Source organism: Equus przewalskii, chromosome 27 (assembly GCF_037783145.1).
Source record: "Equus przewalskii isolate Varuska chromosome 27, EquPr2, whole genome shotgun sequence".
Taxonomy (NCBI): Eukaryota; Metazoa; Chordata; class Mammalia; order Perissodactyla; family Equidae; genus Equus; species Equus przewalskii.
The window spans coordinates 35,440,348-35,466,027 of NC_091857.1; the positions used below are offsets into that span (position 1 = coordinate 35,440,348).

Sequence of the window (25,680 nt, forward strand, 5' to 3'; positions counted from 1 at the left end):
CCTAGCTGCTCTCCCAGTGATGGGGGCGGGTTGCTTCCAGCTTCCTGCTGCCAAAAATAAGGCTGAAATAAATATCATTTCTTTTTTGAAAGGATATATTAGAGTAACTTTACTGTAAAATATCCAACTTTGCTTTTCTAAAACTTTAAAAAAATTTTTCATTTTGGTCAGGTACACATAACATAAAATTTACCATCTTACCATTTTTAAAAAAATTAAGGTTATAATAGTTTATAACATTGTGAAATTTCGGTTGTGCATTATTATTAGTCGGTCATCTTATAGGTCTGCCCCTTCACCCTTGGTGCCCACCCCCACCCACCTTCCCCCCGGTAACCACTAAATACTTCTCTTTGTCCACATGTTTGTTCATCTTCCACACAGGAGTAGAGTCATACAGAGTTTGTCTTTCTCTGTCTGGCTTATTTTGCTTAACATAATAACCTCAAGGTTCATCCATGTTGTTGTGAATGGGATGATTTTTGTCTTTTTTTATGGCTGAGTAGTATCCCACTGTATATATACATCACATCTTCTTTATCCAGTCATCAGTTGGTGGACACTTAGCTTGCTTCCACATTTTGGCTATTGTGAATAATGCTGCAGTGAACACGGGAGTGCATAAGTCTCTTTGAACTGTTGATTTCAAGCTCTTTGGATAGATACCCAATAGTGGGATAGCTGGATCATATGGTATTTCTATTTTTAGGTTTTTGAGAAATCTCCATACTGTTTTCCACAGTGGCTGCACCAGTTTGCATTCCCACCAGCAGTGTATGAGGGTTCCCTTTTCTCCACATCCTCTCCAACATTTGTTACTTTTTGTCTTGGTTATTATAGCCATTCTAATGGGTGTAAGGTGATATCTTAGCGTAGTTTTGATTTACATTTTCCTGATGATCAGTGATGTTGAGCATCTTTTCATGTGCCTGTTGGCCATCTGTATATTTTCTTTGGAGAAGTGTTTGTTCATATCCCCTGCCCATTTTTTGATCAGGTTGTTTGATTTTTTGTTGTTGAGTTGTGTGAGTTCTTTATATATTATGGAGATTAACCCTTTGTCAGATATATGATTTGCAAATACTTTTTCCCAGTTGGTGGGTTGTCTTTTTGTTTCCACCCTGTTTCCCTTGCCTTGTAGAAGCTCTTTAGTTTGATAAAGTCCCACTTGTTTATTCTTTCTTTTGTTTCCCTTGTCCAAGAAGACATGGTGTCTGAAACGATCCTTTTAAGACTGACGTCAAAGAGTGTACTGCCTATATTTTCTTCTGGAAGTTTCATGGTTTCAGGTCTTACCTTCAAGTCTTTGATCCATTTGAGTTTAGTTTTGTTAATGGCATAAGAGAATGGTCTACTTTCATTCTTTTGCATGTGGTTGTCCAGTTTTCCCAACACCATTTGTTGAAGCGACTTTCCTTTCTTCTTTGTATGTTCTCAGCTCCTTTGTCAAAGATTAGCTGTCTATAGCATCTTACCTTTTTTTTGAGGAAGATTAGCTCTGAGCTCACATCTGCCACCAATCCTCCTTTTTTTTTTTTGCTGAAGGAGACTGGCCCTGAGCTAACATCCATGCTCATCATCCTCTACTTTGCATGTGGGACACTTGCGACAGCATGGCCTGACAAGTGGTGTGCAGGTCCACACCTGGGATCCAAACCAGTGAACCCTGGGCCATGGAAGTGGAACATGTGAACCCAACGACTGTGCCCCTTGGCTGGCCTCCATGTCTTACCATTTTTAAGTGTATAATCCAGTGGCACTAAGTACATTCACATTGTTGTGAAACTACCACCACCATCTATTTCCAGAAATTTCCCATCTTCCTCAAGTGAAATTTTGTCCCCATTAAGCAATAACTCCCTATTCCCCCTCTCCCAAGCCCCCTGCCACCACTGTTCTACTTTCTGTCTCTGTGAATTTGACTACTCTGGGTACCTTATATAAGTGGGGTCATATAGTATTTGTCTTTCTGTGACTGGCTTATTGCAATAAATATTCTAAGACATGTCTTCACGATGGGCTCTGTAAGAATTTCTATACCTGGGATCATAATTGCCAGGTCATAGGGGTGGTTTGGTGTGATTTGGCTTAATTTGGCTAATGGGCCAGATTGTGCTCCAGAATGGCCCCCTAGCCTTCACTCCCACCAGCAGAGACAGTATGAGGGTTCCAGTATCCCCATTTCCCTACTGATACTTGACATTAGCCAACTTTTGAATTTGTGCCAGGCTAATAGGTGTAAAGTGATTTTTTGTGGTATTAATTTCCATTGCTCTGACTACTAATGATTTTGAGCGTTTCTTCCAATGCAGGCCACCTTTCATGGCCTCCTCCTGTATAAGGTGTTTACAAACCATTTTTCTATCAGGATTGTTGAAATTTTCTTGTTGGTTTGCAGATATTTCTTATTTTACATATTTTATACCTTGCTGGTTTTATTTGTGGCAAAATCTTCTCCCATTCTGTCATCTATTGTTTTTGTCCATAGTTTTTCTGTGCACTTGGAATTCTGTTTAAGAAGTCCTCTCCTATCTATATAAATGATATAGATGTTTTCTTATATCTCTTTTTATTAATTTCGTAGTTTTACCTTTCTCATGTAGATGTTAAATCCATCTGGAGCTCACCATTATTTATGTATTTGGTAAAGATTCAATTTTATTTTGCTTGATATCATTATAATTTCCCCAAGACTATCTACTAACAATCTGCTCTCTCCTAACTCGTTTTTGCTACCTCTATACCATACATTAAATTCCCTTATACACACGGGTTTTGTTCTGCACTCTATTCTGTCTCCTTGATATATTTTCTACTCTCGTACCAAGGGCACACTGATTTTTATTACTGTAACTCTGAGGTGTGTTTTATTTATTTTGATTTTGATTTTTTTGAGGAAATGAAAGCCACAATACTATTTATTAGCATACAATGAATTAGAACAGGTGATAAAATATATCAGCGAAGCAACTACAGATGTCTTCATTTCACAAGGAAATGCACACAGTTTTAATGACAGACAATCAAACATTATTGAAAACTCATTGAGGGAATACATTCAGCTACAAGTAACAGGAAACACACACGCTCTTCCTGATTTGAGAAAGGTGATTGTTCTCACGTGGGACAACTGGCTCAAGGCAGCCTCAGCACAATGCAGCAGAGAAACAAACTTCGATGTCCTTCTTTTTACGGCCCCATTGTAGATGTCATGGTGAATCAAGAAAACACACTCGCTAGCACTATTAAGAGCATAAGATGTTTCCTATACAAATTACATCTTATACAGATATCATCTAGAGAAGAAGGGAATCAGAAAATACTCCCAACCACAAAAGTTTGAAGTAGTTTCCTGGTGGACACAAGAGAACTTACAGAAAAATCCTAACTCTAGTGGATCTTTGATGTGAAACTTGCGAAGACATCAGTGGAAAGTACACCTCCATGAAAATCAAAATCAAACAGTCGTTGGTGGTTTTCAAGATACTCTCAACTAGAAGGGCAAAGAATCCAGATAATGGGATGGAAGATGGTGTCCTCGATGCTCCTATGTAACTGTCTCTTTTCTAGTAGGATGGCTCTCAAATGAACCTACTGCCTTGTTTGCTTCTGCCTTCAAACCCTCATGCAAGTGAGGCTATGGGTGAATTCCAATGTGGAACCTCAAGGGGATCTTAAAGACCTAGTTCTTAATATCACCCTCATTGACATAAAGCAATATAGGGGTTATATGTCCACCTCTGCATTTTGTTGCCCTATAACAGGCCTCTAATTAATTCAAAGTCTATTTGCCAAATACCATTCAGAAGCAAGGACAAAGAGCAAAGGCCCAAATATGAAAATAAGATTTCATGGGTAAGTATGCTGTTTGATAAACTTGCCGTACAAAAAAATTTATTCCAACAGTTTAATAGAATGGAAAATGGAAACAGGCTCCTACCCACCACCCCAAAAAAGGAGCTTTCTCTAAGAAAGGTACAGTATATACAATGGGTTAGTCATATCTAGGGACTGCAATGCAAGGCCAGTAAGAAAATCCCAACAAATTCAAGCTGTCATTTTTCAATGACCCCTTAACACAGAACAATTATAACATTATAAAAAATAAGGAGAAAAGATTATTAACTGATTTAAGGGTAAAGCACTACCTATTAATCTTATGTACTACTGATGATGACTTGCAGAATTATCTCACCTCAATATCCATTTCTGAAAGTAATTAAAAGACATCCACAATCCAATGCTGCACTTTAAGAAACATGCTCAGTAAACACAGTGTTATTTACGACTTTTATAACAGCTCTTTCATATTGGAAATTTTCTAGAACATTATACACAAATAAATTTCCATCAAGCTTTCTCATACTACTTACATTTATATTTATTTTTGGTGGAAGATTGACATAGAAGGATGTAGGCCAATTGAAGTCTTTCCTATGCTGTTTACATTCAAGAGAGTTTTATTATGTCACTCCTTTCATGTCTTCAAAAAGGACTGTGATGACAAAAGAGTGCCCCACATTCTTCACATTTACATAATTTTCCCTCTACTGTGCATTCTGCCATATCCTCAATAGTTTTCATGAGAAATAAAGGCTTTCCCACTTTCCTGGGATTCAAACCATTTCTATCCAGTGTAACTTCTTTCATGTTTTCAAAGTGATCTCAGAGAAATGAAGGCTTTCCCACATTCCTTACATTCGTAGGGTGTTTCTCCAGTATGAATTCTTTCATGTCTTCAAAGAGAAGGGGAAGAAGTGAATGCTTTACTGCACTTTCTTACGTTCATAGAGTTTCTCTCCAGTGTGAATTCTTTCTTGTCTTTGAAGAGAGCTGGAAGAAGAGAAGGCTTTAGTGATCTTTTACTTTCATATTGTTTCTCTCCAGTATGAGTTCTTTCATGTTTTTGAACATTACTGGAAAACCTGAAGGCCTTACCACATATTTTACATTCAAAGGGTTTTTCTCCAGTATGAATTCTTCCATGTAATTGAGGAGAACTGAAAGAAGTGAATGCTTTACTGGATTTTTTATATTCATGGGATTTCTCTCCAGAATGAGTTCTTTCATGTATTTGAAGAAGACTGGGAAAAGTGAAGGCTCTCCTACGTTCCTTAGATTTATCTGGCTTCTCTCCATATTTTTGATAGTCATGTGGTTTGTGTTCAGTGTAACTTCTCATGTCCCTATCAAAGGATGAGTGATGCATGAAGACTTTTCCACATGCGTTGCATTCACATGGTATAGCTCCTGCAGGTTTCTTCCTCAGGTTGAGATTTGGAATAAGGCTGAAGTTTTCTCCACATTGACTACCCTCTTCACTTTCACAGAATCTCTTTACTGTATGATTTCTTAGTTTTCACCCTGGGTTTTGTACCAGTTTTCAATGTCATGAACTTCGCATGTTTTTCCTATTTAGGCCAGCTTCCTGAAAGTTTCCCACATCACATCTCTGTAGATTTCCTCTGTGAAGGATCCAGTAAAGCCCACTCCTCTGGGGTGAAGTTCACAGTCACATCCTCAATGGCCACTGAGTCCATTTCTAGGTCTCCTGGATCCCCGTGAGTCCTTCCTACAACCCCAGGGATAGTGCAGATCACAGTGTGACAGAGGCTGTGGCAGAGCCACCAGGGACTGTTAAGGAAGGCGACACGTGATTCCGAGTGAGGCCGGAACAAGTAGGGACATGCACGCCAGTGCATTGTGTAGCTGCACCCCTGAGGTGTGTTTTAATGTTTACTTGGACGAGCCCACTACTTCGCATGGCTTTTTAAAAGTTGACTTAGCGTTTACAGACATTTCTTCTTGCATAAAAATCTTAAAGTAAGTTTATTGAGTTCCTCAAAACACCCAGCTGGAAATTTCAGTGCAATGGTACTGCATTTACAGGCTAATATAGAGAGAAGGATGTATTTATTCTACTATTTTCCCATCTAAGCACCATCTTTCATGGACATCCATAGACAAGGGTCAAGGGTGAACCCTGAGTGCTTGAAATAGATTATTCCTGCCCTCAGAATTGAAGCATGCCTTTCCTCGTCTCTATAATCCATCAAAATGGATTTCAACAGGCTCAGGGAGGAGCCTTGGATGCTTTCCTCTCCCGGTATCCCTGCCTCCATCTGCAGGGGGTGGATGGAACCTGAATCATCCATCTCTTTCCACCTCCTACACCCACACCCTCAGCAAACATTGGCTGCGTCCACCGTGACTCATCTCCATGCATCTTTTAGCCCATTTGTGTCAGTCACCATGAGAATCCCGGGCCGTTCCTGCTCTTCTCATTCCTAGCACCCAGAGGTGTCTGAATATCCCCTGTATATTCTGCATTTCTCATTCCTCCTCACTTTCTTATGCCATCCCACTTTACCCTCTGGAACACACTCTGCTGGACCAGAGTGGGGGCAGGTGTCCCTCCTGCTCCTTATCGCCCCTTCCAGATCTCCTCGAACTCCTCAGTTCTGAATCTCCTGTGCTTCGTTATTGGCGTGGCTGCCTTCAGTCTCCACCCATCCATCCTCTATTTCTTTTGGTTCTATAGACTGAGTGATGCTCTTGTAGGCAATGTCCGAGGATTCTAATTTTTCAACATTTTCACCAACACTTGGTACTTACTATCTTTCTGATCATAGTCATTCTGGGGTGTGTGTAGTGGTATCTCAATATTGCAGTTTTCATTTGCTTTTCCTAATGAGCAATAATGCTGGGCACCTTTTCATGAGCATGCTCCTATACCTTCTCTGATGAAATATCTATTCAAATCTTTTATCCTTTAAAAATTTGGATTGTGAGTTTTATTATTGAATTGTGTGATTCCTTATATATTCTGGATGCAAATCCTTCATCAGACATATGACTTACAAATATTTTCCTGCAATTTGTGGCTCGCGTTTTCCTTTTTTTAATGATGTCTTTGGATGTGCAAAAATTTTTAGTGTCATTGTAGTCCAATTTATCTTTTTTTTTCTTTTATGATCTTGCTTTTGGTGTTGTATCTAAGAACTCTTTTCTTAATCCAAAGTCATCAAGATTCTCTCCTATGTTTTAACTAGAAATTTTGTAGTTTTTGGTTTTACATTTATGTCTATGATCTAACCTGAGTGAATTTTTGCGTATGGTGTCAGTACATCAGATAAATATTACAGTGATAAATGTATACATATCTAACAACAGAATCTCAAAATACATGAATTGTAGGAGACAGAAATTGAAAGTCAGTAAATTTTTTTATTTGCTGAGGAAGATTCACCTTGAGCTAGCATCTGTTCCCAATCTTCCTCTTATTTTTTTTTTGCTTGAGAAAGCTTAGCTCTGAGCTAGCATCATAATTTGTCAAGGTCTTTTTTTTATGGCCAGAAACATGAGTGCTTTAGAAATTGCTTAACAAGTATAAGAGAATGACATATGTTCAATTAAAATCCATTAGTATATATGTATATTCTATGCATGTCTATCAAGCTGGCTTTGTTGATTATATTTGTGTGTGTACTTAGACGGATGCCTGACTTACGGTTCAGCACAATGTGAGTGTTTTATTGAAAGGTGTGGTTTTAACAAGTCTTTGTTTGATTTTTAGGAGTTTTTTTTTTTTGGCAGGAAAAGATCCGCCTTGAGCTAACATCTTACGCCAATCTCCCTCTTATTTGTTTTTTCTCCCCAAAGCCCCAGTGCATGGTTGTGTATCCTCATTGTAAGTCGTTCTAGTTTTTCTATGTGAGCTGCCACAGCATGGCAGCTGACAGACGGGAGGGGGGGTGTGGTTCCAGGACCGGGAAACGAACCCGGCCCATGGAAGCAGTGAGTGCCAAACTTTAACCACTAGGCCATCAGGGCTGGCTCACATTTGGAGTTTTAATTTACGTATTTGACTGCCACGTTGTGTGATACGTAAAGATTTATGACTGCTATATTTGCTTTGTGACTTTACCTTTTATTATCACATAAAATCTTTTACCTAGTTAATGCTTTTAGCCTTGAATTCTGCTTTATCTGCTATTATTAATGCCATGCCAGCTTTCTTTCTGTCTGTATTCCCACTGCTTTATTTCAATTTTTTCTTTGTATCATCGTTTTCTTGTGTTCTCATAAATAACATAGAGCTCAATTTATGCTAAAATCCAAGCTTACTGGAAACTCCAATTCTAGTATGGCCAAGTAAGGTGCTATGGGACCCAATCTTCCAACAGATGGCAAATATAAACTCTGGACCAGAAAACAAAAAAGCAAAACTGAACAAACAACAAAAATTGCCTCAAGGCACAGGGACATGAACAAAAGCAAGCCAATTCAGAGCTGAAAGATGAAAATGGCACAGGCTGAGTTACCCATTTTCATGGCTTTCAGCCTGGCAGCAGGCCAAGTGCTGTAGAGAAGACAAAACCCCAAGAAAAATCCCTATTCCTTTCTGGCCGGAAGAATCAGAGGCCAGAGTTTGGTGAAACCACAGCCACTGGAGAGTGAGGGGGGAACCTGGGAAGGAGAGAGCTAGAGAGGGGTGTCCCCATTCTGAGTATAAGCTTCAAAATCCTTGAACCATCCATAGATGGGACAGACCCCGGGGAGGGAAGAAAGAAGTCAACCGAGAAATGAACTTCTGCTGCTGAGACAGAGTTTGCAGCTTGAGTCCAAAGATATTAATTGCTCATTCAAACAAACCCTCAAACAAACATGCACACTCTTCAGAGGAATGCAAAGAACTCCATCTCCAAAACACAAGACTGCCAATGTCCAGGATGCAATCCACAACTCTTTGGGGTATTTTTATTTCTCTACCTCTATTCTCACGTGCACCTTCCCACAACACCTGAGTTTTCCTGAGATAGTTTAGAATTCTTGACTTCACTATCATTCCAATGTTTCCCTTTACGTAAGTGGCTGTCAGCATTAGTAGCACTTTAAATTTTTCCTGGAGCTCGCCTCCCAGCGATTTTGGCTGAACTGGTCTTGGAGGCAGCCCGGGCTTCTCAGAGTTTTAACAGCTTCCCTCCTGCTTCTAATAAGCACCCAGGGTTGAGGCCCACTGCCAGTGGCTCAAGTTGAGGCCCTAGTGCAGAACGGTGTGAAGACAACATTGACAGCTAAACCATGAGAGAAACCCCATCTTTCCGGCAGGCAGGGGTAACTGGAGAAAGGGGCTCCTGTATTCCAAACAGTGATTTTTTCTCTCTCTTTTCTTTCACTGCTTTGCCCTGAGTAGAGCTCCAATTGCATAGAACTGCATGGCAGCGATGCAAGGAACTAAAACTCTTACAGATATTTGCTTTTCTGGACACAAGAACAGGAAAGGGGGCACCTGGGAGCTGAAGAATATATGGAGATAATTCTGACTTTGAAAATGGAACTGACATTGAAACCACGGCCACAGAAAGTGAAACAAAACTGGGGGTCTAAACTTAATCAGGTTGATTGACTGCTAAATAATAATAATAAAATACATCGATGTTCTCCAAACGATGTTAACGTGACCTAGGGCCTCACAATGTAATATTCAAACTGTCCCTGATATAATGCATATCTACTTGATGTACAAAGACCCGGGAAAACGTGACCAATTCTCAAGGGAAAACACAATCAACAGATGCTAAACCCAACATAACCCAAATGTTGGAATTATCAGACAAAGACATTAAAGCAGCTATTATAATCACCCTCTGTGAAGTAAAGGTAAACAATCTTGAAATGAATGGAAAGTTAAAAATTCTTAGCAGAGAAATAGGAATTGTAAAAGGTAACATGGAAAGTTTAGGACCGAAAAATGTGACTATCTGAAATTAGCAAAAAAAATTACTGGATGGACTCAACAGTAGAATGAAGATGAAGTAAAGAAAGAGTGAGGGAACTTGAAGAGGGATATAAATAGTGGCCCAAAACTTCCTGAATCTGGTGAGACATAACTGCATAGGCTCAAGATACTCAGTAAACCCCAAACAGGATAACATGAAAGAAAAGCATATCTAGACATGAAATAACAAAATTGATAAAAACCAAAGACAAAGAAAAAATTCTTGAAAGCAGCCATAGAAAAATGAAACTTTACATATTGGGGAACAATTATTCAAATGACTGCAGATTTCTCCTCTGAAACCATGGGGGGCCAGAAGACAGTGGAATACATCTTTAAAATGCTGAAAGCAAAGAACTCTCAGCACAGAATTCATATCCAATGAAAACATTCTTTGGGATTGATGGCAAACTGAAGACATTCTCAGATGGTTGGAAACTAAGAGAGTTTGTCACCATCACACCTGCTCTAAATGAAATGCTGAAGGAAGTTCTTCAGGTGGAGGGAAAATGATCCCAGAGGGATATTTTGAACATGAGTGAAGGAAAAGTAACAAAAAATGGTAAATATAGCAGACTTTTCTTCTCTTCTTAGGTGTTTTAAAATACGTATGGCTGTTGAAAGAAAAAGTGATAGCACTCACTGATATAGTTTTTAATATATGAAGATATAATCCATATGACAACTATAATTAAAGTGAAGTTCATCATATAAACCACATCTAACTATATGGTTAGAGGTCATCTTCTACATTTTACTGGAAATAGTGAAACATTAACTCTAAGTAGACTGTGCAATGTTATATTATAACTCTTAGAGCAACCACTAAATTATACTATATATATAATACTCTATATACCTATAGCCAAAAAGCCTATAGATAAAATAAAATGGGAAGCTAAAAATCACTGAAATAATCTGAAAGAAGATGGGAAGGGGGAACCCCGGAACAATAAACAAAGGGATGAACAGCAAATAATTAATAGAATGGTATTTAATCATATTAATAATTATATGAAATGTAAATGATCTAAAAACACCAGTTAAAAGTCAGAGGTTGTCAGGGGCCAGCCCCGTGGCCGAGTGGTTGAGTTCACGTGCTGTGATTCAGCAGCCCAGGGTTTTGCTGGTTGGGATCCTGGGTGCAGACATGGCACCACTCATCAAGCCGTCCTGAGGAAGCCTCCCACATAGCACAGCCAGAAGGACCTACACCCAGAATATACAACTGTGTACTGGGGGGCTTTGGGGAGAAGAAGAAGAAGAAAAAAAGGAAGATGGCAACAGATGTTAGCTCAGGTGCCAATCTAAGACAAATTCCGAGGTTGTCAGATTGGCTAATAAAACAAAACCTAACTATATGCTGACTACAAGAAACCAATTTTTAAATATAATCATACAGTTAGGTTAAAAGCATAAAAAAATATACTATAAAAATCCTAATCAATAGAAATATGGAGTGGCTACATTAATATCACACAAAGTGGATTTCAGAGCAAAGAAACTTACCAGAAATAAAGGGGCAATATACAGTGATAAAATGGATAATCAACCAAGAAGAATAACAATCCTGAAGGTGTATGCTCCTAAAATACATGAAGCAAGAATAGATAGAATTGAAAGTAGAAATAGACAAATCCATAAATCTGCTTGGGCAGTTTAACACTCCTCTCTCAGTAGTTGATAGAACAAATAAATCAGGAAAGATATAGAGGACCCGAATAACACTATAAGGCAATTTGACACAACTGACATTTATAGAACATTCTACCTAAAGCAGTAAAACGTACATGTTTTCAAATGCACACAAAACATTGTCCAAGATAGACCATATTCTGGATTACATAACAAGCCTTAACACACTTAAAAGAATTGAAATCATTAAAAGTGTGTTCTCTGACCATAATAGAATTAAATTGGAAATAAATAATAGGAAGCTATCTGGAAAATCTCCAAATATTTGGAAATTATAAATAACCCATAGATCAAAGAGGAAGTGACAAGGGAAATAAGAAGATATTTTGAGTGGGGTGAAAAGGAAAATACAGCTCATCAAAACTTGTGGAATTCAGCTAAAGCTGTGCTTAGAGGGAATTTTATGGTATTAAACGCTTTTATTAGGAAGAAAGAAAGGTCTCAAATCAATAATCTAAGTTTCCACCTTAAGAAACTAAACAAATTGCGGCCAGCCCAGTGGCGTAGCAGTTAAGTTCATGCCCTCTGCTTTAGTGGCCCGGGATTCGCAGGTTCGGATCCTGGGCATAGACTTAGTAGTACTCGTCCAGCCTCACTGTGGACCTAGCACGGCTCATCAAGCCACACTGTGGCGGTGTCCCACATAAAATGGAGGAAGATGGCCACAGATGCTAGCTCAGTGACAATCTTCCTCAAGCAAGAAGAGGAAGATTGGCAACAGATGATAGCTCAGGGCCAATCTTCCTCACACACACACAAAAGAAACTAAACAAATAGAGCCAGCCCTGATGGCCTAGTGGTGAAAGTTTGGTGCTGCCACCATGTCAGCAGCCTGGGTTCAGGTCCTGGGCATGGAACCACACCACTCGTCTGTCAGTAGACATGTTGTGGTGGTGGCTCACATAGAAGAACTAGGAGGACCTACAACTAGAATATACAGCTATGTACTGGGGCTTTGAGGTGGGGAAAAAGAAAAGAGAGGAAGATTGGCAACAGATGTTAGCTCACGGAAAATCTTTCCCAGCAAAAAAAAAAAAAAAAAAGCAAAAGCAAGGATTTCCTTAAAAAAAAAAAGAAACTAAACAAACAAAAAAAGCTAAAAGTAAATATAAGGAAGAAAATAATAAGGATTATTCTAAAATTTATATGGAAAGTCAAAGGACCTAGAATACCTAAAACAATTTTGAAAAAGAAGAATAAAGTGGGAAGAGACAGTCTACTGTATCTTAAGATTTATTATAAGGCTACAGGAATCAAGACAGTGTGCTATTGGCAAAGGGATAGACTCACAGATCAGGGGACCAGAACAGAGAACCTAGAAACAGACCCACGCAAGCAGGCATTTTTGACAAAGTTGCAACCGCTATTCAGTGGAGGAAGGACAACCTTTTCAGCAAATGGTGCTGGGCCAGTTGGACATCCATAGGTAAAAGAGTAAGGCTCAACATATGTCTCACATTTTATACCAAAACTAACTCAAAATAGATGATGGACTTAAACGTAAAACTATAAAAGTTTTAGAAAGAAACAGAAGAAAATCTTTGGGATCTAGGGCTGGGCAAAGAGTTCTTCGACTGCTTGAAAAGCAGAATCCATAAAAGGAAAAATTGATAGCCTGGACTTCATTGAAAGGAAGACTTTTGTTCTGTGAAAGACCCTGTTAGGAGGAGGAGAACGCGAACTCCTCGCCCTGCCTCTTCGTAAAGTTCCACCGTCTCAGTGGCTGCAAGATCATAAGTCAACTCTATAGAAAGTCATTCGAAGGCCTCCACGGGACGGCCTTGGGCTCCTCCTCCTCCTGCATCCCTTCCTCTCCACATATTCTGTCTCCCAGGAGACACTGTGGGTGGTTGGCAGAGTTATGGTCCCCAGAGATGCCCATACCCTAATCCTCGACACCCGTGAATATGTCACCTTACATGGCAAGAGAGACTTTGCAGGTGCAGTTCAGTGTACAGACCTTAAGATAGGGAGGTTACCATGGATTGTCTGGGTGGGCGCAATCTAACCGCGCGAGCCCTTAAGGGAGAGAGGGAAGTGGAAGAGGCAGAGAGCTGTGCTGGAAGAAGAGGCAGGAGACAGTCATAGTGTGAGCGGGCCTTGACTGCTGTTGCTGGCTGTGAAGAAGAAGTGGGCCACGAGCCAGGGGAGGGAGGAAGCCTCTAGAAGCTGAGAGCCCCCACGGCCAGCAGCCAGCCAGAAAACAGGGTCTTCTTTCCCACAACTCTGCTGCCGGCAATCTGAGTGCGCCGAAAGCGAATTCTCCCCCAGAGCTCAGTCTTGGTGACGTCTTGATTCTGGGCTTGAGAGACTTGAAGCAAAGAAACCAGGAGCACTGGGTTTCCGACCTCAGGAACTGTAAGAGGATCAATTTGTCTTATTCTAGACCACCGAGTTTGTAGTAATTTGTTTCGGCAGCAATAGAACGCCATGCCCTATACCTTTCCTCATTTGCATGCCCTTGCTCATGCTATCCTGCTGCCAGGACAACTCTTCTCCGTTTCTGCAGTCAGGATGAAATTCCACCTGTCCTCTAAGGTCCAGCCTTCCTGGCAGTCCCCCTGAGCAGCGCTTCCCTCCTCCCAGTGGCCGAGCAGAATTGATCACATCCTCCTTTTTGTTCCAGAGAACTGTGCTCCCACCCGAGTATAGTGCAGGCTGCTCGTTGATTGCATTGTGGCCACTCCTTGCTGTACTCCAACCTTTAATGGCTGGTGTCCTTGTCCCTAGCTTAGTGCCTGACAGTCTGTCAATCAAATATTTATCGAGGGACTAAGTCACGCTGGGCAGACGTGTCTTGGGTGCTCGGTATACAGTGATACCCGAATCAGACCCAAGCCTTGTCCTTACGGAGCTTATAGACTACACAGAGACCGTGCCCATAAACATTTGCTGAGTTAATTGAACTGGTATGTCCTGGGATCAAGGAATTCACAATCACCAGGAAGCGGAATTGGCCAGGTCTCTCTGTCAGGGCATCCATATGCATCCACATACAAAGAAATACAGTTTGCAAATCACGCCTTCAGTCTTACAGTTTTTGTTCATAACGCACAATAGGTTTTGGGGAATCACTGGCTGAAGTGGGAAAAGCCAGGAGGAATTTGTAGCATGGATTTTAACGCTCAATTTGGATTCAGCTGGGCAGGTACCCTGAGGTGGCAGCTAAGGGTCAGCGCAGAGGATGCCCAATAAAAACGTTGCTGGTTCCAACGCTTTTAAGAGCCTTTGAGGCAAGTCGAGTGTAAAGACTATGAAAATGGTGGTCCTGTACTTGCTTGTTCATAGAGCCCTACAAGGAAGAATTAGGCAGTGTAAATTATTGAAGAACAACTTCTTTTACCAACGGGGAACTCATACCAATTCCAGAGCAGCTGTTATTATCACTAAAAATACAGATGTAGTGCAACCTACTGCTCCAATTAGAGACTGAAGAATCTGGGCAGTAAACAATTAAACCATGTTCTTATGCTACAAAATAAGATTAATGATTTTTTTAAATGATCTCTTTTCTAAGATGGAAACCATTGTTGTGGAAAATACGTGTTCCTGTCCCTATTTTGAGACCTGGCTGACTTACTTTAATCTCTGTCCATGACAGACACCTGTGTCCACTGCAAAGCTCTCCCCTCCCTTCATTTCAATAAAGAAAGCTGTCTGTTCCGTTTCCTCGCTTCTCTAAATTTATTGATTCAACTCCCAGGATTCAGTTCATTCCAGAATTTTATTCCCTAAGGGTGTGACACTGCACTTGTCACCTGAGGCAGTTCTTTTATAGTTGACGATAGTTCTCTCTATGAGAATGTGTGAAAACGTCCTCTTTGGAGTTCTGTAGCTGGAACTCGGAGAAGGGACCCTGATTTCTTTGTACGTGGCTCCCAGCAGGACACGCTGTTGAAATATTAATTGGACAATGCCCCTGCTTTGGAGCAGATACGTAAGAACTAAGAGTTCATAGGATCCAATAATTTCCAAAAGTCCTTTTGTTGTGACCAGGGCTTGAAGTCAGTGGCAGGATGAACAAAAATGCCATCGCCCTGAAACGGACCATGATTAGAGTCAGAATGGTGAAGCAAGATGTGAGTTTTGTTGTCCCTCCTGGGCCCCCGTCGCTGCAACCTCTTCCCTCCCCGTGTTCTCAGTCCCACTGACCCTGGCATCCGGGGACTTCAAATGTAGTTAAGTCTGCTGTCCTTGGTCGTGCCAGGCGTGGCCTGAGTCCCAGCCTTCTATTGAAACGTACCTGTCTTGTGTCCCAGCACACAGCCTCGTGCGTTACCCCTTCTGCAAAAATACTCTAGTTTCCAACACAGCTCTTCCATATTTTAGCCCGAATGACTGACAACTGGCTGTATCCAGCGATGGGGGTGAGAAACAAAGAAAAAAGGAAGAGCTGTCACCTCTTCCTCCCTCTCGACCTGCATGAGGCTTCTGGGGGTCACAGCAAGGCAGACAGAGATTTTCTCAGCATCCACTCATGCACGATTTAAAACATGCATTAACACCATGCGAGGTTCCAGGACATAAAAACAAATGATCTGAGGTCTCTGTCACCAAGTGAGGGGATGGACACACGAGCCAACAGACAGCAGCTCCAGCGGCACAGTGTAGCCAGTGCTGCTACAGAGGCAGGGACAAACGTGGCAGGGGGATGAAGTCACTAACTCTGAGCAAGGAGAGAAGGTGGCATTTGATGTGGGTTTTGATGGCTGAATAGGAGTTTTCTAGGGACCTGTGGAAGGGAAGAGTGAACAGGAGAGGAATAAATAATGCCCGGGTGCTGTGTCACAAGTGGCAGACTGTCAGCATGGTTGACGAGAGGGGTGGTGCAGCACCTGGCAGGTATTGAGGCCAGGTGAGCAGTTGGGGCCAAAGTATGAGTTGTCTTTCGGGGTGCACATGTGTCTTGCCGAGAGCAAACATGGATTTCAAGCAAAGGTCTGATTTAATTAGATTCTTCTAACAGTGGAGCTCAGGAGGAGGCCACTCATGGGCTGGTTGCAAAGCACCAGCTGGAGATGGTGAAGCTTGGACCAGCTGGGAGTGGAAGGAGGAGCTGGACTCAACAGAGAGGCTTAGGGAGAATCAAATGGATTCTGTGAAGGAGAGAGAGGAGGGACCTCAGGCTACTGACCTGGGCATCAGGCTGGACAGTGACACTGTAGATCCAGAAAGGTGGTCATAGGAGGTCGGCTGGCTGGTGGGGAAGCTTGTGAACTTGGATGGGTCCTTCCCTCTCTGAAGGAAAGGATCCCAAAGGCATCTGTCGCCTTCTCTGCTTCTCACCCCTTGTCCTGCCTATGTCACAGTCCTGTGAACCTCGACAATTGTTAGAGAACAAAAAGATGGCGGAACTCTACAAAGAGGCAGCCCGTGGTGCAAGCCGCCCCTGGCAGGCCTGGGCTCCGAGGTCAGGCAGCCAGTAGGAGGCACGATGTGGCCGGGAGAAAGCCTGCCCAGACGCTTCATTCATGGCAGGAATTTTGGCTTGGGCTGGCGTCTTCAAGCCTGGACACTCTATAAACGGGAGTCGCTCCATTGACTGGGGACTGGATCTCATCCAACTGGGTACATTTGGAGTGTCCTGCTTTTCTACCGGCTTGTCCTTGGACAAAGCATGTGACACCTCCGTCCTTCCTTGGCTGCGCTGGGGGGCGTGGCAAGGCAGAAGGGGCTGAGAAAAGAATGTGCTCCTGGTTCTAGGAGACAGGGATCTTGCCCCAAAGGCATTCCATAACACGTGGAAAACTGAAGTTCACTTCTCAAAGTGCGTCAACAGCCTTCCTCCCTTCCGTGTGCTCCAACTTAAATGTCACGTTGCCAAATGGGTGTCAGATAATAGCAGGAATAACAGAGGTATCACGTCATTATTCACTTCCCTTTGACTTATTTAGTTTTAGAACACCATTATCCAACGTGGGGATCTTGGAACATTAGTCCCACAACATACTCTTTGAAAAATTGGTTGCATTATTAGACAAGTTTGGAACAGGCTGCATTCCTTACGTCACTCTTGAGCATTCACAATTCACAACAAAGGCTCTGAGAAGTCCTGCACTAAAAACCGTACAGACAGGGCCTCCCAAAGTCATTCGTACACGAGACCCTGGATTCTGTTTTTTTAAAATACATTTCTAACGTCCAAGGGGCAGACTTTTGTAAATGCCGCCCTAGCACTCAGGAACCATGAGAACCTTTAAAAGCCATGCTCTTGAGTCCATAAAAGAGGAAGAAAAGTTGAAGAACGGGTAACTGCCTACAGGTCTGTTTCCTGGCCTCTACAGACGATCGTACCCTTTTTTGCACTATCTCCCTCACCCATTTTACCTGGTCTCTAATTAACTTTTCGTATTGCTCTCCCCACTATTCCTAGATATTTTGCCTCAGACGAAAGCAGGGTAATCGGTTCCTGATCTCTTTTTTAAAGGTATCGCATCTTCTTCCAGCCCACGGGTGCATGATGGCTTTACGGATTTCCTCCTTTGAAACAAACCTTTGCGAACATCTGCCAGCTCCCCGTCCACTTCGGGCTAAAGTGCGCAGCGTTTGCGTTCTCAATTCCCCCCCCTGCTTTAGATTCATAACAGTTAGGATAAGAGGTGGGAGGAGGAACGAGGTGGGCTAACAAAGTCACATACATACACTACAACTTTAAGTTGTTTCTTGTCGGCGAGAATTTGCTTTACGTGGGCTAATTATTAGAACTCTGTGCCTCAGTATTCTCATCTGTAAAATGGGGATAAAACAGCACCGCCCTCCCCACACTGTACTGAGAAATAAATGAGTTACCGCATGTCAAACATTTAGAATAATGACTGGCACAGAGCTTTAATAATAATGAATAATAATTTCACTTCTAAAAAAGAGATTTAAGTGAGTTTTCTTCAATTGGCTATGATTAATTCTTTCAATAAAACCAGCGACAAAAAATTCTGTTAAACAGCCTTCACATCACAGTATTATTCACATGTTCACTAAGTAGTGTCATCACTTTTACTTTATTTGGGGGATCAGAAGTGCTTCTGTGGGGACTGAGACGACCACACAAAGGACCGTGGAACATCCGGGCTAGGAGGGCATCCAAGGGGGAATCGGAGGCCTGGGTTCTGGTCCTCCGCACCCCACTGCCCAGGGATGAGCTCCTGGGTCAGTTACCTACTCATCAGACTGGCGTGGACCGAGGGCTCCCTACGGGCCAGGCATAGTTCACAACACCTTTCCTGCCATCTCCATTGCGGAGGTGGGACACTGCGGTGACAAGAGGCCAGAGGGTGAGTAAGTGGCTTTGAAGCCCATGCTGTCAGGCACCACTGGCTTTCAGTTTCATCTGAAAATAAAAACACCTCGTGGGCACTGTTCCTGGGGAGGGGGGATTATCAGAAGCGTGAATGGGATGGCTTACATAAAAAGGGCTTTGGAAGCTGTAGTGTTCACTGAAGGAAGTGTCCTCAGCACTTCTCTGTAGCTTCGGTTTTAGTGTGATCTCGCTCCGTGGAAGCGAGCTGACAAGGAGCACACTGCTGGTTAGTATTCTGTTTCTTTGCCCTGCCCCGGTGCACCCACACGCGGGCTAAAGGGAAGGACTTTTCTAAAAGGCAGGAGGTTGAGGAGAAGCAGAAGGGCCCCAGGACAAACCCAGGAAGCTGCCTGGACTCTGACTTCCTTTAGCTTCCTCTGTGTTTTGTACTTTGGTCCCATTAACCAACAGGTGTGGTTAGAACTGGAAAGAAACTTCCTCATCCTCGGGGCTGGAGACATGGAAGCAGCGTTGGGCACAGTCCTGGGGTGAGAGTCGGTATCTTGGGGTGATGGAAGGAAGGGAGGTGTCGAGTGGGCTGGAGGGCACGCCCCCCCCCCCCCCCCCCAGCAGAACAGCTCTGACGGAGCTGGTTTCCGAATATTGGAGGTACACCCACATTCCATTTGAGAAAGGAGTTTCTAATGCTAGAGCAAGATGGAAAAACAATGGATGAAGTCCAACAACCCCCAGGGACAATCAGCTGGCTCTTCCTCTGTGCTCCCATCACATTTGGTTAAACTTCTGTCAACATTCAAGTCCAGGCCTACCTCCTAACATGGTCAGTTATTGGCAAATTGGTTTCTCGTCCGCCACTGGGTGTCCCTGAAGCAGAAAGATAATAATGCCTTTTATCTTTTTTTGTGCCCTCTTCAAAGGATGATCGATGTATTGAGCCCACGCTCCAGAATTTATACGCTTGAAATGAACGTCCTCGCTTGCAAATGGTCCCCGGGACTTGACCCTCTCTTCAGCGTGCCTCTTGAGGAGCCGTCTGCACAGCTCAGTGTACATGAAAACCTCCTCGGTCCTAGAAAAACCTTTGAGTGTGAAGTTGATTTTCGACACACCTCAAAAAATTCATTTAGCACCAGGTGGATAGCTTCTCTGACAAGAACGGTGTGTACATCTAAGGAATGGGTTTCTTGAGAGGGTGGCAAATGCTTCTGAAGGCAATGTTGAGAGAAGGATGCGGCTTCCTAAGATGACAATGAAACATGGAATTAAAACAAACACACGAGAGAACAAAAACTCCCTTAGAATTGGTAAGTGTTACTAAGAGAGAGAGCACAGGCGCGTCCCCAGCCTCTGGTTGGACTATTGTATGTGACCCCCAGGACAACTCTATTATCACAACCACTGTGTGGATGAGGAAGCTGATGGTGGAGCCAATTTAACAGAGCCAGAAGGTTGTAGAACCAGGTTGCCCAGGCTCTCTGTGTCCTTACCTCTTCATCACTTCCCTGGCTTGGAGCTTCTATCCTCAGGATTCAAGACGAACATCTTATTTTAGACTTTAGAATCTGGTTCGTTTAGATGCTCCAGCATTCACCGCAGATGTCAAGGGGAGCAGTGACGGGCCTCACTGGGGCCCCAGGAGGGTTAGCCACACAGCTAGCATGTACACCAGACTCTCTAAGCCGCAGCTACTTCCTCTGAGCTCTGAACCTCAGTTCCCACAGCCCTTCTCCTTGCTCCGTGAGAGCTTTGTTTAACGTTTCAGGAAACTGCTGTGGGCCCGAAAAACCTTCCTGGCACAGTAATTCTAATCAGTATAGTGGCTTCCCTGGAAATGCCATTTTCCAGGCCTCAAAGAACCTCTGCTGGGTTCTTCAAATTTGCATAGGGTCCCTGGGACTGTCAGCCACAGATGCTGGTTCCACCCAGGTCCTGTAATTGGAAATGCAGGGTTTCCTGCCAGCAGCAGCTCTAACCTCTCTGACATGGGTGAGAAGGGGGCAACGCCCCCACCTCCTGTGATCACCAGCCGGGATGAGGGGGAAGGGGTCTCTCGGTGCCTCCCACAACTCCCCAAGACCCAACCCAATGGCAACCAAGAGCTCCCCACCTTCTCCGTTCCTTCCAGATGCCGCACATATTTCTGCCATTTGTTCATCCCCCCCGCTTATTTATTCAACAGGTATTGTTCAAGCATCCACTCTCTGCCAGGCCGAGCGCTCTGCTGGGGTTGTGGTGGTCTGGCCTGAAGTCCTGTTCTGGAAGGGGAGACAGGGCACACACAAAGGAGCAAATGGCCTCGGCGATGTCGGGCAGCAATGCTGGGCCAAGTAGGGTCACGGGATGGGGGTGACGAGGGCAGGAGGGCGTGTGCATTAGCCTGTGCTGGGGGAAGGCCTGCCTGGGAGGCGGATCTGAGTGGAGGTCTGAGCAAAGCCGCAGAGAGCCATCTGGGAGAGGAACATTCCAGACAGAGGGAGGAAGACAGGCACGTAGATGCAGAGATGCGAATGAGCTCTGCTCCTTCGAGGAGCACAAGGAGGCTGGTGCCACCAGAGGGAGAGGACTTTGGCCAGGGCCCTATTATGTATCTGGAAGGTGGCCCTTTTCCATGGGGCCATCACTAATAATGATGTGTTCTGTAGCAATTTGTGGGGCACTCGGTCCCGTTCCTTCCTGTCAGAACAGCGGTTCTCAACCGGGGGGCAATTTTGCTCCTCTTGGGACATCTGACAACATCTGGAGACAACCACTTGCATGTGTGTGTCTGTGTGTGTGTGCACACGTGTGTGTGATGTGCTCTGGCGTCTAGTGAGTAGAGGCTGGGGAATCCTGCTAAATACCCTCCACCACACAGGGCAGTCCCCACAACACACTGGTCTGACCAAAAACGTCAGCGGTGCTTCTGGCAACCCCTGTTTTGGGTCAGTAACCTGGGAAGGCTGGACGTTTTGAGCAGCAGTCAGGGTCCCACGCTCTGGAGAAGGTACTGGGTGGGGGTGGGGGACACGTGGGGCAGAGGTGCCACTGCCCCCACAAAATCGTTCCCTCAGGGGTGTGGTCTGCAAGGCTCACAGGTGAGATCCCCTCCACCGTGCAGGGGACACGGCAGCCCAGCAGAGGCCAATGTCAGAGCCTTAGAACCTGAGCTCTGGTCCAGGGGCCCTTTGTGCACCCGGACCTACCTCGTCTGCCTGTTCTATTAGCCCACTTTCCACACGGTAATACTGAGCCAGGGGCAGACAAGTTCCTGTCTCAGGGCCTTCCCTCTGCCTGGAAGCCTCTCTCCTCACCTTCTCGTGGCCTTTTCATCATTCTGGGCTCAGCTGGAACGTCATCTCCCTGCAGAGGCCCTGCTGGGACGCTGCCCCTCCGCACCTCAGTCCTGTCCTCCCCAGGCCCCCTTCTCTGGGTCCTGCACCATCCCAGCTCGCCTCACCTCGATTAAAACACACCTGCCCTGGCTCTGGGCCCCTCGGGATGCCCGGGGTGCCTGAAGCAAGTCCGGGAGCCGTCTGAACTAAGGCGTCTGAGGCTGACAGAGGTGTTGCTAGGGAGCGGACGGGGAGGCGCAAGGAAGGGAGGCAGGTCGGGAGGGGATTCCGGGAAGGAGAGGGCACGCTTTACCTCATCCACGCTCTGGTCTGGCGCCAACCCCACCTGACGGCTGCGAGGCTGCATCCTGCCTGGCTGCGCCGTAAGAGCGCTCAGCAGAGAGCGCTCCAGGCCCACTTGGTTACCCCAGGAAACGTGCTGCAGAACCTGCTGCAGGAAAGCCGGAGCGCGGTGCCGAAACGCGGGGGAGTCTAATCACCCAGGCCGGCGGCTGCGCTGCCCCGCTCCTACGTTCCTCCTCATCAGCCTCTTCCCAGGGCGCCGGCTCCGCCCGCCCCGCGCCTTCCCCGGGCCTCTTCCTTTCTCTGAAACGATTCTACACCTTTCGGGCCTGGGCGCTCCATCTCGCTAAATATTTGGGGGTCTTCTTCACGCCCCATCCCCCCATTAGCTCACTTCATCTTTGCGCAAGAAGGACCACATGCTAACGTGGGGGAAATCAGGCCTGGCATTGTTCTGAAGCTACTGCAGAGAGGAGATTAAGGAAAAGAAGTCAAAATCATCTGGCTTGGGGTAGGGGGCCCGAGCATTGGGAAGTTTCGAAGCTTCCCAGGCGATCGTACCGCGCAGCCAGGATTGACAATCAATGAATTAGATGATCAATGATATGCCCCTAACTCTTAAAAAATATATGTGTATATTTTTGTACATGGGAAATGTATATTTTTCCCGCCAGAGAAAGCTGGCATCCCTTTGGCAGCATCTCGTCTGTCTCACCGCTCACCTTCCTCGCTCGCGGACTGAGTTAGCGTTCCTGGCACACCTGCCCGCTTCGCCGCCCCCTGGCTCATTGCGCCTGCGCCCGCCCCCTCTTTCTGGGATCTGTAAGTAATCAATCAGGAGACTTGACTCCCTTCGTGTGGGTATACTGAAATTGCGCCTTCATCAACCCTGGGGTTTCACTTCCCCAAGCGGGGAGCTTGGGTGCTGAGGGAACTAACCTGCTGACCCCGTGTGGAGGGCTCGTGCCTCTTCATTGAGCGGGTTAGAATCTGCGTAATCTTCATTTGATACACCAGCTGTGGGCTCCCCAACACAAACAGCCCCCATAACGCCCCATCCTGTTATCAGAACGTGACACACTGCTCAAAGCCAACTGAATTTGAGTAGCACAGGACCGCGCTGCCTTCCCGGCACAGAGAATGTTTTCAAAGTTAACTTTGGGACCGTCCACGGGGAAGGCAGGACGAGGAACTCGAAGAATCGGCCTAAGGGGAGATGAGCAAATTCCACCATCGTGAATGTCTGGTGCTCGGTGAAAGATGCTCTTGCCCTGGGTCTATGGAGGCGGAACCTTGCAGACAGTTCCTGTGGCCTTCCCGGGCACCCAGCATAAGGGTCCTGCCAGTTCCTGGAGCCCGGCGAGAGCGGCGGCGGGGTTCGGGGCGCCCTCCCCCCCATCCCAAGCCGCAGCGCCCCGCGTCCTCCGCCCGCCCGCCTCCTGAACCTATCAGATTTCCTGTGCGCATCGCCGCGCCGCTCCTCCCACCTCCTAAATGCCGTGCGGAGGGGCCAGCGGCGCTCGGCCTGCATCCAGCTCCTCCGAGGACCGGCCGCGGGTCCCCGGCTCTGCTCGCCGCGATGCGGCTGTGAGCTCGCTGCGGCTGCAGCCCGGCCGGGCCGCCGAGCGAGTGCCGGGCGCACCGTGAGAGCCGGGAGGTGCGGGCGCGCGGGGCGCGGGGGGCGCAGGTGGTGCCGGCGCCGGGGTCACGGCAGGTGGGGCGCAGGGACAGCGGGGCCGGGCGAGGTGCGGACGCGCGGGGCGTGGGGGGCGCGGAGGTCGCAGGTGGTGCCGGCACTGGGGACACAGCAGGCGGGGCGCGAGGAGAGCGGGGACCGGGGGAGATGGGGACTCGCGGGGGGCGCAGATGGTGCCGGCGGTCCCGGCGCCGGGGACACGGCAGGCGGGGCGCGGGGAGAACGGGGGCCGGGAGAGGTGTGGGCGCGCTGGGCGCTGGGGGCGCAGGTGGTGCCAGCGGTGCTGGCGCCGGGGGCACGGCAGGCGGGGCGCGAGGAGAGCGGGGGCCGGGGGAGATGCGGGCTCGCGGGGGGCGCAGGTGGTGCCGGCGGTGCCGGCGCCGGGGGCACGGCAGGCGGGGCGCGAGGAGAGCGGGGGCCGGGGGAGGTTCGGGCGCTGGAGACGGGGGCCGGAGGGCACGGGGAGCGCGGAGGCCGAGGGAGGTGCGGGCGCGCGGGGAGCGGGCCCGGGTGGTGCCGGCGAGGGGAACGCGGGAGGCGCTGGGCGCGCGGGGGGCGTGGGGACGGCGCCCTGGGAAAGGTGAGGCGGGGGACCAGGGGCTCTTTTGACCGCCTGGCCCTTCTGATCCCCGCGTATTGCAGGCTGGTTCTCTGTCTTCTTTTTAAATTAAGGAAAAGAAAATGGTTACAGACCAAATTTCATCAAACTTGATCTAACAGTGTATTTATTTATTTATTTTTGGGTGAGAACGTTTAAGTTGTACTCTTAGCAAATTTCAGTTATATAGTACAGTGTTGTCAACTATAGTCATCGTGTTATGCATTAGATCCTTAGAACCTCTTCTTATTTCTCCCACCCCCTAGCCTCTGGCTATTGCTACTTTGTTTCTATGAGTTTAACCCTCCCCCCCTTTTTAAAGATTGCATATATAAGTGATATCTTGCAGTGTTTGTCTTTCTCTTTATGGGTTATTTCGCTTAGCGTGATGCCCTCCAGTTTCATCCATGTTGTCCCAAATGGCAGGGTTTCTTTCTTGTTTAAGGCTGAATAATATTCCTTGTATATATATCTACCGCATTTTAAACATTCATCTGTCTGCAGACATTTAGGTTGTTTCTTGGCTATTATAGCTTGGCTCTTGTGAAGAATGCTGCAGTGAATGTGGAAGTAGAGATATCTTTTTGATATAACATTTTCCTTTCCTTTGGATTATATACCCAGAGGTGGGATAGCTGGATCATATGGTAGTTCTATTTTTAATTTCTTGAGGCACCTCCATACTGTTTTCCATAGCGACTGTACCAATTTACATTCCCATCAACAGTGGACAAGGGTTCCCTTTTCTCCACATCTTTGCCTGCATTTATTGCTTGTCTTTTTTTTTTCTTTTGGTGAGGAAGATTGGCCCTAAGCTAACATCTGTTGCCAATCTTCCTTTTTTTCCCCCTCACAGTTAACATGAATAACCCAATATAAAAAGAAAAAAATCAACTGCCTAGCATTCTGCACAGACAGCTCCCAGCAGAGTGTGGGAGTTGTGGAGGGGCTGACGGGCAATATGGTGAAGACATCTTTTCACTAAGAAGTGCCCGCAGGGTTTTGACTTCGTAGAGAGGGCGGGCAGCGAGTCTCTTC

The 25,680-nt window shown here is 45.7% G+C and overlaps 1 protein-coding gene and 2 long non-coding RNA genes across 3 annotated transcripts in view; 2 read left to right on the forward strand and 1 right to left on the reverse strand.

Moving 5' to 3' along the window:
- The first annotated feature begins 10,053 nt into the window (after positions 1-10,053).
- Positions 10,054-20,024, forward strand: LOC139079887 (uncharacterized). The gene is made up of 2 exons (XR_011533878.1): positions 10,054-10,343; positions 19,652-20,024. It is a non-coding gene; the product is annotated as an uncharacterized lncRNA (long non-coding RNA).
- Positions 15,027-16,760, reverse strand: LOC139079888 (uncharacterized). Its single transcript, XR_011533879.1, has 3 exons — positions 16,611-16,760; positions 15,720-15,825; positions 15,027-15,513 (listed from the first exon to the last, which is right to left on the reverse strand). It is a non-coding gene; the product is annotated as an uncharacterized lncRNA (long non-coding RNA).
- A 3,816-nt stretch (positions 20,025-23,840) lies between the features above and the next one.
- B3GALT5 (beta-1,3-galactosyltransferase 5) overlaps positions 23,841-25,680 on the forward strand; it is a 43,995-nt gene continuing 42,155 nt past the window's right edge. Inside the window, exon 1 of the mRNA XM_070597544.1 lies at positions 23,841-24,005. The gene's annotated coding sequence lies outside the window, so the exon portion shown is untranslated. The remainder of the gene's footprint in view (positions 24,006-25,680) is intronic.